The 12,481-nt window shown below is 39.0% G+C and overlaps 1 pseudogene; it reads right to left on the bottom strand.

The window, feature by feature from the left end:
• Positions 1-10,603: 10,603 nt before the first annotated feature.
• On the bottom strand, positions 10,604-11,126 carry LOC114512560 (annotated as a pseudogene).
• Positions 11,127-12,481: the final 1,355 nt, after the last annotated feature.

Raw genomic sequence — 12,481 nt, 5'->3', positions numbered from 1 at the left:
CAGCTTCATCAGGACAACACGCCTGCTCATGATCACGTCTCCTGAAGTTTTTTTGGTGAAACATCAAACCACCCAGGTGACTCAGCCCCCTACAGCCCAGATTTGGCACCCTTTGACTTCTGGCTTTTCCCAGAACTAGAATCACCTTTGAAAAAGAAAAGATTTCAGATTCTCAATGAGGTTCTAGAAAATACAACAGGGCAGCTGATGGCAATTGGAAGAACTGTGTGAGGTCCCAAGGTGCCTGCTTTGAAGGGGACTGAGGTATCATTGTCCTATGTACAATGTTTCTTGTATCTTTTTCAATAAATGTCTCTATTTTTCTTTTTTTTGTTGTGTTTTTTTAAAGATGTTATTTATTTATTTTTAGAGAGAGGAGAAGGGAGGAAGGATGAGAGGGAGAGAAACGATGTGGAGAGATGCCTCTCACACGTCCCCAACTGGGGACCTGGCCTAAAACTCAGGCATGTGCCCTGACTTGAAATGGAACCAGTGACCTTTGGGTTTGCAGGCCGGCACTCGGTCCACTAAGCCACAACAGCCGGGGCTCTATTTTTCATGGCACATGGATGGATACTTTCTGGACAGATATATATACACATGTGCATGCACCGAATTTTGCTGTGTGTAATGCGCACTTTTTGGTGCAAATTTTTGAGGGAAAAATAAGCATGTGCATTATACATGGGTAGTGCTAATTCCATATCTATATAAATGTTTTAAATTATTTTATTTATGCTTATGCATTAAAAGTGTAACTCTAGAAAGCATAACAGTATCTGTATGTAAAATAATACCCTGGAATATGATAATCACTTTTGCTTTTAATATAAATAAATAAAAATTGAATTAAAAATTAAAACAAAAAATTTTTTCCCTGACAGTTTGGGCCAAAAATGTGGGTGTGCATTATACATGGGAGCACATTATACATGGCAAAATACAGTGTGTGTGTGTGTATACACGTATATATAACATAGCCTGTTTTGTTATGTATTAATTGGTTTGTGCCTTACACTATTATCCAATAATTACCTTTACAGCCTAAATGTTGAAAGAGAAGGCAGTTAATAATTTTACATATATACATGTAAATTATACCTGCAAAAGTAATACATATAGGTTTACTAAGCTCTAGTTTCAGTTCCCACCTAGAATGATAACAGGGGACATCTTTCATTTTGGGGATCTGCCTTATAGGTGAAATAGCCTGATAATCAAAGGAAAGATATTTTCCAGTGCCTATTATGTGTTAGAATGTGGGAAAGTTAAAGGGCAGATAACCCTGGCTGGTGTGGCTCAGTGGATTGAGCACCCGCCTGCAAACCAAAGGGTTACTGGTTTGATTCCCAGTCAGGGCACATGCCTGGGCTGCTGGCCAGGTCCCCAGTAGGGGGTGCACGAGAGGCAACCAGACATTGATGTTTCTCTCTTTCTCTCCCTCTCTACCCCTCTGTCTAAAAATAAATGAATAAAATCTTTTAAAAAACCCCACTAATCTTTTAAAAATGAAAATAAAAATAATAAAGGGCAGATAGCTCTGGTGGGTGTGCCTCAGTGGATTGAGCACTGGCCAGGGAACTGAAGGGTCACTGATTCAGTTCCAGGTGAGGGTTCATGTCTGGGTTCCAGGCCAGGTCCCCAGCTGGGGTATGTGAGAATCAACCAGTCGATGTTTCTTTCACACATTGAAGTTTCTCTCCTTCCTTCTTCCTCCCCCTCTCTCTAAAAAAAAATAAGTAATAAGTAAATATTTAAAGGACAGATAAAGGAGAACTTCTGGAACTTCTGCCTTCAATCATTCAGAATATATTCGGGGAAGGTAGGAAGAATATCAGGGTAGCTAACAAAATAGGGTAGTGGATAATCAAGAGCCCTCTGCAAGGTGTAGTAAACCTTGAAGAGGCCTTGGAGGAAAATGCACTAGATTGAAGTGCTTGGAGGTTTGCTCATGATTTAAAAATTTTTTTTAATTATTTATTGATTTTAGAGAGAAGGGAGAGAGATACATTTGTTATTCCATTTATTTATTTATATATTCATTGGTGGATTCTTGTTTGTGCCCTGAATGGGGATCAAACCGCACCCTTGGCATACTGAAACCACGCTCCAGCCAACTGAGCTACCCTGCAGGGCTGCACTTTAGTTTTTAAAAGTGGCTCACAAAGACCACAGTGTAATTAGCTTTATTCACCACAATGAGGTATTTAATCAAAGCTCTTATAGAAGTAAAACTTGTTTCTAGAAAATCATTTTAAATATTAAGTCAATCTTCTAACAATGCCATTGTTAAAAAGAGGTTAGCCCTCAGAATATTTTTAAGGTTTCTTTAGAAAGAATTCCAACCCTGTTATTTAACTTCACTCTGAGAGCAGCCTCTCATCACTCACATTTTCAGATTTTGACTTCTAGGCCTTAAAAAGCCATGTGAGAGTATATTTACTGGCTTGATGGAAATAAAGAATAGCCTCATATTTTCAGGCAACATGCATACATCTCTCCTAAGCATGACAATCATTTTTCTGCATAAATCAGTATCTTTCTTTTCCTTTTCTTCTAGGCTGAAAGCTCAGATTTTGATATTTTGTTGCTCGTGTCTGTATTGGTAAGCATGAAGACCTCCCAGGAATTAATTACAAAAGTGTTGGAGCAAAGGCAAACACTTTAAAAAATGCATTGGAAAAAATTATTCATGTATACTGTGAAATTAGGGAAAAAACATATAGTACCAGAGACATTCTGGTTGGGAGACCTGTGACTATGGATAAATAATTTGAGCATCTTTCTGACTTTTTAAAAAATAATGTACCCCATGTCCTAGTGTTGAGAAATTATTTGAATAGTGACTTAGAATCTATGGGCTTCATTGTAATCACACATATGTCTTTTAGAAAGTTATTCTGTTGTTTTTTTAAAAAAAACATTTTACTTATTTATTTTTAGAGAGCAGAGAAAGAGGAGAGAAACATCAGTGTGTGGTTGCCTCTTACGCGTGCTCTACCGGGGACCTGGCCTGCAACCCAGGCATGTGTCCTGACTGGGAATCAAGTGAGCAACCCTTTGGTTCACAAGCCCGCACTCAATCCACTGAGCTACACCAGGCAGGGCTATTGTAAATTTTTTTTTAGGTCTTTTAAGATACAAAAGTGAGCCACACACAGGGTACATAATAATATATATGCTTGTATATTATATCTGGATACATAAAATACTGAAAACATTGTTTACCTATAGGAGGGTAAGTGGGTGATTTGGGGACACCAATGAGATGGATTTTTTTAAATTTTATTTTTAGTTTTAATTTAATTTAATTTAATTTTATCTTTTTAGAAAAAGGGTGAGAGAGGGAGAAAGGAAGGGCGACAAACATCAATGTGAGAGAGAAACCTTGATTGATGGCTTCTGTACATGCCCCAGTGGACTGAACCTGTGACCCAGGCATGTGCCCCAATTGGGGAATTGAACCGGTGACTTTTCGGTTTGTGGGATGATGCCCAACCACTGAGACACACTGGCTGGGGTGAGATGGAGATGCTTTAATATACATTACTTTGCACTTTTGAATTTTGAAACATGTGCATGTATTATCTAGTTAATAAACAAATGTAGTTATTTTTATAACAAATAATCATCCTAAATTGTCATTGCACTATAAGTGTCTCTACATTATTAGGTTCTAATTGGTTATAGAAGATTCACATAAAAATGCAGTACAACAAAGAACATCAACCTCATTGTTTTATAATCACAGTTCTCATCTTATCTTGGATAATACTATTTTCTGTTTCCCCAAAACTTAGCAAATACGCTCATTCATACTGGTGAGAGGGCAAATAGAAGTTAACACAAAGAGATGTTATTTTCTAGCATGTGAGAGGAGTTGAGGAGGAGGTGCTGCCAGGAGCACCACTCAGAGTGGGATTCTGAGGTGATGAGAGAAGACCACACATCAGTTAATACTTGAATAGCTGTGAAAAAGAGTAGAATGAGGTCCACAGAAAAACAGTGGTAAGGGCATCCAGGAATAGGCAAGAGTATGGAGGAAGAGTTTGGGGGCCTGGGAGAGTGTGTTTTTGAGCACATGAGGCAGTAAAGGAATCACAGGAGATATCGTAGATGAGACCAGAGTCAAGTCATGGAGGCCTTGCATGCTTTTTAAATACCATTCCCCACTGAGAGGTGTTGGGCCTTCCTGGAAAAATAGCTGACTCCTGGGCAGGGCAGGGAAAGGACAAATTATATCTGGAACACCTGTGCCAGAAAGTAAGAAAGTACTAAAATATTGATGGGGACATGTCAAAAGGACACAATAGCCAGTATCAAGTGGCACCCACTAGTCAAATCTGAGATAATCTGAGCATCAAAATAAAGACAGACCATAAGGAATTACATCCCACTACAGAATACAAGAAATAAATAATCTATAATTCATCCCATCCATCCACCTACATGCGTGCATACATACATACATAGAAAAGGAAAGCTCTTTTTTTTCTATACAACGCCAATTAACAAATCTAGAAGACAGTTAGAAAATCATCAGTCTGGACCATTACAGTAACAACTGATTTAGAATCATCAACATGTACTAAATCATGGAAGTGGAAAGTCTGGGGTCTTAAAAGTATCTCCCCACAAATTATTTATTAATCACAAAGGGAAACATTGTACCTTTACAATGGAAAAACCTGGCAGGCAACACCTTAGTGAACTCAGTGATCAACGTTCATGAATTTCCCAGAACAGGGCAAATGTCATCCTGAGCCTCCCAATGTGCTATGTCCAGGATGCATCATCACAGCAGAGAACAGCAGCAAGTATGCAATATGCACGTCCTGATGCTAATCCGGCTTAGAGAAAGGATTGCTTACTGGGCCAAGAAAAGAAATGCTACAAAAGACACTATTAGGACAATTGCTGAATTTTGATGATGGACTACATATTTGATAACTGCATTGCGGGAATATTAAGTTTCCTGAATTTGACAATGAAATAACAGTTATGTGAGAGAATGTTCTTGTTCTTGGGAGATATGTGTCATGATGTCTAAACTGCAATTTCAGATAGTTCAGATTTTAAAACTTTTCCCTCTAAGTGAACTTTTCCATAGGGTTTGAAAGTTTTCAAACTAAAAAAAAAAAATGACTCTCATAGAGATATATAAGATAATCCAGAAGATAAATTCAAGACTTTCCCTAAACAGGGCTGGAAGCTAGTAGAATATTTTTTTAAATTTATGTTTTTAAAGAGAGACATCATCTTTTGAAAGATTTTTTAAAAGATTTTATTTATTTTAATAGGGGAAGGGAAGGAGAAAAAGAAGGAGAGAAACATCAATGTGTAGTTGCCTCTCGTGTGCCCACTACTGGGGACATGGTCAGCAACCCAGGCGTGTGCTGTGATGGGGAATCAAACCAGTGACCCTTTGGTTTGCAGGCTGGTGTTCAATCCACTGAGCCATACCAGCCAGGGCTAAACTTTTATTTGTTGCTAAAAGAGAGAGAGACAGAGAGAGACAGAGAGACAGAGAGATTGCTGTGTTCTTCCACTTCTTCATGCATTCATTGGTTGCTCCTTGTATGTGCCCTGACCAGATCAAACTGGGATTGGGATGATGTTCCAACCAACTGAGCTGGCCAGCCAGGGCCCTGTTAGAACATTTTAATTGATAAAATGATTTGATGAGATGTACCATCTTGACAATTTATTAGGGACAAGATGGTCCATGGTCCATGCTGGCCAGAGGACAAGAGTAATCCCCAAACTCTTTACTTAGATTTTCAAAATACATTTTGGTGTCATGTTGGCAGCCAGATCTAACTCAGAAATGTAAGTTTTCCTTATATATAATATTTAATAGTGCACAAACTAAAATAATACATTAAATGTAAAAACATAACTGCTTTTCTTTTTATATTGTAAATGACAATCCACTTCTGCAGATACTTTCTAGAAGTAAATTGCCTATCATGTGCACCATTTCAGCCTTGGGCTTTTGTCTTTTGCATGGCTCCTAACTTGGGATAAAATGATTCACTGCTGACTTGAATCTGCATTTAAAAATAGAAAGAGGAAATTAATGAAGAATACAACTTAATCTGCCCATTTTGTGCACTAGTGTCATTGAAGAGCAAAAAAAATCATAAACAGTGAAAACTTCCCAGCATTAAAAATTTAAAACAGTAGATCTGTGCATATTACTTTTTCCTGTCCTCTCTACTTCTATGGAATATGGTGGACGAGAGTGTAGGACCAAGACTGGGCTAGGACATCCTCATTGGTGGGAAAACTCATAGTAGAAAAGACAAAAAAAAAATTACCGGATGTATTGAAAGTGGTAGCCAGTTCTCTTCCAAAACCAGAAAAGACTTTGCAGGGAATTTTCTTCCCAGCCACAATAGGAGATAAAGGATATGCTTTTACACTTCTACAACTATAGAAGTGACTTGAAATTTATTCCTTTAATTTCCTTTAATTTACTTCTACCAGTGTGGATAAGGACAGAGTCAGACAAGGATGTCTTTCTTGTCCTACAACAATTGGAAAGAAAAAAATGTGTGTTGCAAAGGTGAAGGAGGTTATTAGCTACTTCAGATGGCTTGATTATCTCTGTTGATTACTACCCTCCCCAGCCACTCTGTCCTACCACCACCAAGCTCCAGTGGGAGGAGGGCTGGGGTTGGGGGTGGAGGGCTTGGCCCAACAGCAAGATTTGGCCTGGCCATAAGGCAGGGAAAACTCAGGGCTGCAGAAAATTTTGCAGAGCCCAAGAGAGAACAGTCAAGTCCTGTCTGAAGAAGAGGACCAAGATGCCAGCCAACAGAGCTCATCCAACTCAGTCAGGGTGAGAGTGTAGGAGGGAAATTCAGAAGCTGAGGTGTGCTGTGAAAGGGGTGTCGGTGGTAATGGAGAGTGGCAAGCAGGGGAAGAGAGGGAGGATAGTTTGGGGTAGCAAGGGGGAAATCTGTATAAGGGCCTGACACTGGGAGCCTTGCATATGTTTGCATGAATGGTGTTTTTAAAAGGCCCAGTGACAGAATAACATTGAATGTAAATTGCTGCTGAAAAATAATTGAAAAATTTAAAAAAGGCCCTTTGATTCTATATCTTGTTTTGGGTAGTGGTTGCACAGGTGTATATAATTTTAAAACTCATTTATACTTTTGAACTAATATCTAAGATTACAGTTTTTATTATATGTTAATTATCTTTGATTTTTAAAAAGCCCATTGAAAGTAAATACAGCAGGAAATTTCTGTAGCTTAAATTATAATTTTACAGTACCTCCAGAGCTTACTTCGAACACAAGTTTAATAAATCTTCTAGAGGCCTCCTTTACACTTGTAAAAATGAGGAGATGAGAGACTGCATGCCAAAAATCTGGACTACAATAAAGAGGAGAGTTTATTTCAAAGTTTAGTTGGGCCTTAGTGTATATAAAAGGGCCCCAGAGGTAGCAGATTCTGCTTTCTGGACAGACTGTAATAGGTCTAATTTCTTTTGTACCAGTAGGCCTCTGGGCATTGTGAGAAGCCAGGAGGAAAAACTGAAATTAGTCTGAACAATAATTTAAAATACTATCTCCCTTGTGAACAAAAGGAGCTGAGAAGTCTGTATTTAATGGGGGAAAAAAAAAGTCTGCATTTCTTAGTATGATAGGCTGTACCTTCAAGTAACAATGGTAGGATATAAGAACAATGCACAAGATAAATAGCTTCTCTGTTTACCAGGAATGTCCAAATCAAAATTATATTGGAGGAAAAAGAAACCCCATTCACAATTGCAGCAAAATCATGTAATACCTCATAATCATGTAATACCTCAAAATCATGTAATACCTCATAATGGTGGTTTACTTACTGAAGGATATAGAAAGGACTTAAATAAATGGATATACAAACCTTTTCCTTTAAATAAATAAATTCAATATTTTAAGAAATTCCTATTAGAGTCAGCCAAGATGGAGGAGTAGGTAGACATGTAATCGTAACTAACGTCAAAACTAAAAGCAACCAAAACTGCCAAGAAATCGAACTGTATGGAAGTCAGACAACCAAGGATTTAAAGAAGAAACATTCATCCAGATGGGTACGAGGGGCAGAGACAGGGAGCAAAGGTGGAGAGAATGCAGTGTGGTGACGGTGAGGCAGTGGCAGCTGGTGGAACTGGTGGTCCCACATTCGTATGTGGTAGATAAGAACTGGGAGGAACACCTGGGCAGTGAGCAACCCCAGCCCCAGGATAAACCATGCAGCCCAGGATTCCAGTACTGGGAAGATAAAGCCTAATAACTTCTGGCTGTAAAAACCAGTGGGGGTTGGGGTGGTGAAAGAAACTGCTGGTCTCTCAGGAGAGCCCATTTAAAGGACCCCCATGGGGGTCCTAAAATGTACACAAACCCACCCACTCTGGGATTCAGCACCAGAGCAATTGAATACCGGAAGTGGGCGAAGTGAATAGAAATGGGCTGAGTGCCAAGCAAGTGGCATTGTTCCCTCTCTGACCCCTCCTTGACATACAGCTCCACAAAGTGGCTAAGTGAGTTGTCCAGCCCCAGCAAATACCTAAGGCTCTGCCCCTCACAAATGTAACAGGTGTGTCAAGACTGGGAGTCAAAGCAGCTCTACTTAATACACAGAAACACAGGGAAGCTGCCAAATTGAGGAGGCAAAGAAATATGGCCCAAATGAAAGGACAGAAGTAAACTCCAGAAACAGAACTAAGACAAATGGAGATAGCCAACCTATCAGATGCAGAGTTCAAAATACCAGTGATAAGGATGCTCAGGGAACTCTTGAGTACGGCAAATGTATAATGGAAGAAATGAAGGCTACACTAAGTGAAATAAAGAAAAATCCAGCCCTGGCTGGTATGGCTCTGTGGATTAAGTGCTGGCCTGTGAGCCAGAGGGTCGCTGGTTTGGTTCCCTGTCTAGGGCACATGCCTGAGTTGTGGGTCAGGTCCCCAGTAAGGGGCACAAGAGGCAACTGCACATTTATATTTCTTTCTCTCTTTTTCCCACCCTTTCCCTCTGTCTAAAAATAAACAAAATCTTTTTTGAAAAAGAAAAAAAATCCACAGGGAACCAACAAAGAAGGGAAGGAAGCCAAGGTTCAAATCAATGATTTGGAACATAAGGAAGAAATAAACAGTCAGCCAGTGCAGAAAGATGAAACAAGAATTCAAAAACAAACAAACAAACAAACAAATAAATAAAACCCAAATGAAAAAAACAAGGAGAGAATAAGAAGACTCTGGGACATCTCTAAATGTGCCAACATCCAAATCACAGGGATGCCAGAAGGAAAAGAGGAAGAGCAAGAAATTGAAAATTTATTAAAAAAAATAATGAAAGAAAACTTCCCTAATTTGGGGAAGGACATAGATATACAAGTCCAGGAAGCACAGAGAATCCCAAACAAAATGGATCCAAAGAGGCCCTCTCCAGGACATATCATAATTAATATGGCAAAGATTAAAGATAAAGAGAGCATCTTAAAAGCAGCAAGAGAAGAGTGTTACCTACAAAGGACTATCAGCTGATTTCTCAAAAGAAATCTTAAGGCAAAAAGGCTGACAAGAAGTATTGAAAGTGATGAAAAGCAAGGACCTACACCCAAGATTACTCTATCCAGCTGTCTGTCATTTAGAATTGAAGCACAGATAAAGTGCTTCCCAGACAAGGTAAAGCTAAAGGAATACATCATTACCAAGCCCTTATTATATGAAATGTTAAAGGGACTTATTTAAGAAAAAGAAGATCAAAACTATGAACATTAAAATAACAACCAAGTGACAACTATTAACAACTGAATCTAAAAAACAAAACCAAAATCAAACTAAGCAAACAACCAGAACAAGAACAGAATCATAGGTGTGGAGATATTTAGAAGGTTACCAGCTGGGAGGGGATGGGGGAGAATAGAAGATAAGGTACAAGGATTAAGAAGCATAAATGGTAGGTACAAAATAGACAGGGGGAGGTTCAGAATAATATAGGAAATGGAGAAGCCAAAGAACCTATATGCACAACTCATGGACATGAACTAAGGGAGTTTATTGCTGAAGAGAAGTGGGGTTCAGGGTAGGGGGGGCAAAGGGGAAAAAATGGGGACAATTGTAATGACATGATCAATAAAATATATTTTAAAAAAGAAATTCCTATTAGACAATTCAATATTATAAATATATCAATTTTCTCAAGTTAATCTAGAAATGAAATGCTATGCCAGGTAAAATCCTAGTAAAAATTTTTAAATATGTGAGAATATAGAGAAAAATTGACCATGATTTCTGAAAAATTTCAAACACAGAAAAAAGTAGGACAATGAAAAAAGAAGAAACTATTACCTGGATTCAATAATTCTGTTTGTTGTTTAGAACATTTTATTTATTTATTTTTAAAGAGGGGGAAAGGGAGAGAGAGAGGGAGAGAAACATCAGTGTGTGGTCGCCTCTTGTGTGCCCTGCACTGGGGACTCTACCTGCAACCCAGGCAAGTGCCCTGACTGGGAATCAAACCAGTGACCTCTTGGCTCACAGGCCAGCCTATGGCATTCCACTGAGCCACACCAGCCAGTGCTTTCAGCCTTTATGACTCCCTTTATTTTTTTGTGCCATCAGGCTTTCCTTTAGCTGGGTATGCAGAAATATCCTTTTCATACTTCTTCAGCTTAGTAGCCTTCTTTTCATCAGGTTGCTTATCATCTGCAGCAGTGCAACTCCACATCTCTCCCAGCTTCCTTGCTACATCACCAATGAATAGGCCAGGATGCTCTCCTCTGATTTTTGGGTGATACTCAGAACAAAACGAGACAAAGGCTCAAAGAGGCCTCTTAGGTGCATTGGGATCCTTGAACTTATTTTTTGTTTCCTCTTTAGGAAGAATATAAGTTCTCATTTCTTTTTCATAACAGGCCTTGTCTGCCTTAGCCACATCTTCAAATTTTCCTTTCTCTTTAGCAGACATGATCTTCTACCTCTCTGAGCCCTTCTTAGAAAACTCTGAAAAGTTGACTGAAGCATCTTGAGTGCTGCTTGTGTTCCTTCTGGCAAGTTTGCACAAAGAAAACAGATGATGACATTTTGCCTCTCAGCTTCTTAGGATCTCCTTTGCCCAAGTTTAATTACTTTTCCTCAGTGAACACAGAGTTGCCCAGGGCCCTTCCAGCTCACACTTGCCCTGGGCTGTGTGTGTTGAATTCAGTAATCCTTAATATTGAATACTTTGCCATAGTTCCTTTATAGTTGGATAAGCAGATTGATAGAATGAAAAATAGAGTATATATTTACTGTACCATTTTAAAGTATTACACTCTAACACTTCATCAGTAAATTCTTCAGTATGCCTCTTCCTAGATAGATTAGTTGACTTAGGCTGCTGTAACAAAGTATCATAGAATGGGTGGATTAAATATTTATTTCTCACAGTTCTGAAGGCTGGGAAGCCCAAGATGAAGGTCCTGACTGATTTGGTTGCTAATGAGGACTCTCTTCCTGGCTTGTAGACAGCTGCCTTTTAGCTGTGTTCTCACGGGGCAGAGAGAGCTGCTGTCTCTCATCCTCTTCTTATAAGGGAGCTAATCACAACATTGAGGGCTGCACCCTCATTGTCTCATCTAAACCTAAATTACCTCCAAAAGGCCCCATCTCCAAACACCACCACATTGAGGCAGGGGAGGTTAGGGCTTCAACATATGAATTTTGGAAAAACACAATTCAGTCCATAGCACTAGAATAAGGCCATTCTACATAACCACATTATTATTATTATCGTAATTCCCTAATATCTCCTGATGCCATCGTATGTAAATGTCTCCACTTGTCCTAAATGTGTCATTTATAGCTGATTTGTTCAGACCAGAGATGAGGCATTCCATTTGATTGTTACTTCCTGAAGACTCATTTACCACAAGTCCCCCCAGTTTTTTTCCATGACATTTACTTGTTGAAGAGATAGAGTTTTTAAAATACCCCACATTCAGGATCTGTTAGATGGTTTTCTTATTATTCATTTACTTTACTTGGTATATTACCTCTAAACTAAAGTCAGATCTCAAGACTTGATTAGATTCAGGGTAAACATTTTTGTCTGTAATATTTTATTGGTGATGCTATGTTCACCAAGAGGCACATAATCTCCCTTTGGCTCACTCTTTAGCGAAGCCAAAGTTTGATGTCATGGCTTCATGTCTAGTTTAAGGTGGAGATAGCCATATCTTAAAAATACCTTTGAGCCTGGCTGGGTGGCTCAGTTGTTTGGAGGATTGTTCTGTGCACAGGGGAATTGTGGGTTTGATCCCCAGTCAGAGCACATGCCTGGGTTTCAGGGTTGATCCCTGGTTAGAGCACATGCCGGGGGTGGGGGGTGTAGCTGATTGATGTTTCTCTTTCTCTAAAAAAAAAAAAATCAATGAACATATCCTTGGATGAGAGTTAGGGAAAAAAAATACATATATATATAAATAAAACTTTGGCTTTC

This window comes from Phyllostomus discolor, chromosome 3, assembly GCF_004126475.2.
Source record: "Phyllostomus discolor isolate MPI-MPIP mPhyDis1 chromosome 3, mPhyDis1.pri.v3, whole genome shotgun sequence".
Classification (NCBI taxonomy): Eukaryota; Metazoa; Chordata; class Mammalia; order Chiroptera; family Phyllostomidae; genus Phyllostomus; species Phyllostomus discolor.
This window is presented reverse-complemented; position numbering and strand designations above follow the sequence as displayed.